Here is a 2851-nt window from a genome sequence, read left to right as displayed (position 1 = left end):
TCAACCACAACAACATTAATATTTTGTTTGGAGACATTTGTTTGAAAATCTGCGTTTCAGTTAAGTTAGAAGTCGTCATCAACCCATATTCGGCTCACTGCTGAGCTCGAGTCTCCTCTCAGAATGAGAGGGGTTAGGCCAATAGTCCACCACGCTGGCCCAATGCGGATTGGCAGACTTCACACACGCAGAGAATGAAGATAATTCTCTGGTATGCAGGTTTCCTCACGATGTTTTCCTTCACCGATTGAGACACGTGATATTTAATTTCTTAAAAATGCACACAACTGAAAAGTTGGAGGTGCATGCCCGGGACCGGATTCGAACCCACACCCTCCGGAATCGGAGGCAGAGGTCATATCCACTAGGCTATCACTGCTCAGATTTAAAAGTGAGCAAGCGCAAGTGAGTAAGCGCAAGTTAAAGTTAGAAGGGTCACAGATTATCGGCTAGTTATAATTAAATAATTAAAAGAATACCAACAAATAAAAGAAACAACGAGAGAGGGAGAAACGTATCGGAGAAAGATTTGTAGAACATGACGTTATCATATCCAAGTTTGATGATTTTTTTTCTTTGGGAATATTATATAGGTACTTACTGTACTTCTCTATAAAATATTTAATAATATTCCCAACATTTCAAAGCCCACATGAAAGTGTAATAGTTTTACTTTATAGTACCATCAAGGTACCTATCATGAAACTTACATGCAGAACCCCTAATTTTTAAGTCCATCCTATTATCCTACTAATATTATAAACGCGAATGTTTGTATTGATGTTTGGATGTTTGTTACTCTATAACGCCGCTACTACTGAAGCGATTTAGCTGAGATTTAGAATGGAAATAGATTTTACTCTGGATTGACACATAGGCTACTTTTTATCCCGAAAAAAATCAATGGTTTCCCGAGATTTGCGAAAACTGATGATTTTGATGATATGAATGTTTGTTACTCTTTCACGCCTCAACTACTGAACCGAATTAGCTAAAATTTGGCATTAAGATATATTATAGACTGGATTAACACATAGACTTTTTATTCCGAAAAAATCCATGGTTCCCGAGGGATTTGTGAAAACTCAATTCCACGCGGACGAAGTCGCGGGCGTCCGCTAGAGAAATGATATAAATGTTTGTTACTCTTTCACGCCTCGACTACCGAACCGAATCGCCTGAAATTTAAAGTAAAGATAGATTATAGTCTGAATTAATACATAGGCTACTTTTTATCCCGAAAAAATCCATGGATGCCGAGGGATTTGTGAAAAAGTAAATTCCACGCGGACAAAATCACAGGCATCCGTTAATACATAATAATGTAATTTATCACTAATGTTATTTATTCTTGTACAATTTGGACTCAGTCTTTGTAAAATATTGTCTATTTGTATTACAAATAGTATAAACAGCAACACAAAGAATCACGGACTTAAAAGATATATCCCTCTTGAAATAAAGACAGAATTTTGTAAATGTATTGGGGTTTCACTTAGTCGATGTTATTTTATCTGTGTCCCGCGCAAGTTAAATTTAAAATAAATAAATACCTTCTTTAAATAGATAGATGGGTCTGTCAAAGGCATAAAGACGTGTGTATGACAATAGCAATCCGATTGGTAGATTCAGTTTATTGGAATGGCCTAGTTTTAACAAATAAACAAACTACCAGCTGACGGCCAAAAAATTGGTTTTGGCCGTTCCAGAGATATTCAGAGACAATATCGTGTATATAACTAAATCATTCAATTATTTTTATACACTTTGTTCGCACACCACTGAACAAGGAAACAAACAGTATACCAGACGAATAAGAACACACGTCTCTCAACTATCTACAGCACATCCTCAGTTATTTTGGACCCAACCCAATGGTTGGATCTTCTCAAGGAAACAAGAGCCCGCGTGCTGTCCAAATGGCCAGTGACCGGACTAGATGGAGGAGCATTGTCTATCGACAGATAACTCGCCAAGGTGGTCACGATCCTCAATAATGAGGGACCGACTGGAGAGAGAGCGAGAAGAAATAAGAAGTAGGGATTAAAGGCGGTACTTCATAGCCAACTTTTCCAGATAACCTTCCAGAGGAAAATAAAATAAAAACGACATACTAAAAGCATTTGATACATAGTTATAAATCACAAACAGACAGACATTCAATACAATTAAAAAAAGGCTATTTCAAATTATAACGTATTTTTATTTAAAAAAAAAAACATACATACAGCCGATCGTAGAACCTCCTCCTTTTTATTTAGAGGACTTAATTTTTTTTTTATCTAGAGGACGTCCGAGAAAGTTCTTCTAAAAACAACGGATAGACCTTACTTTTGAACTACTTTATCTATTGATGAAAACCACATTGAAATCTGTTTCATAGTTTAAAAGATTTGCGCGCAGACGATGCGGTTCAAGTATGTTTTGTACTGTTAAGATAATATTACAAAAATATTACTGATTTAGAACGAAATCTATACAAATATTATAAAGCTGAATAGTTTGTTTGTTTGATTGTTTGGTTGAACGCGCTAGTCGTAGGAACTACTTGTCCGATTTGAAAAATTCTTTCAGTGTTAGATATCGAGGAAGGCTAAAGTATATATATTATCCCCGTATTCCTACGGAAACGGGAATCAAGCGGGTGAAATCACGTGCGTCAGCTAGTCTCTCACAAATTAAGAGTCAATAATAATAAACTACTATAGTTTCTGATATTCTTTATCTATATCCAATACATTAAATAAATATTGCCAAACTAACGAAATCCATTTTCGATATACGAGTAAATTGAAAAAGAAAATCTTCACGATATTTATTATGTATGTATAAAATATTATGCTACAAAAAT

Source organism: Bicyclus anynana, chromosome 7 (assembly GCF_947172395.1).
Source record: "Bicyclus anynana chromosome 7, ilBicAnyn1.1, whole genome shotgun sequence".
Taxonomy (NCBI): Eukaryota; Metazoa; Arthropoda; class Insecta; order Lepidoptera; family Nymphalidae; genus Bicyclus; species Bicyclus anynana.
This window is presented reverse-complemented; position numbering follows the sequence as displayed.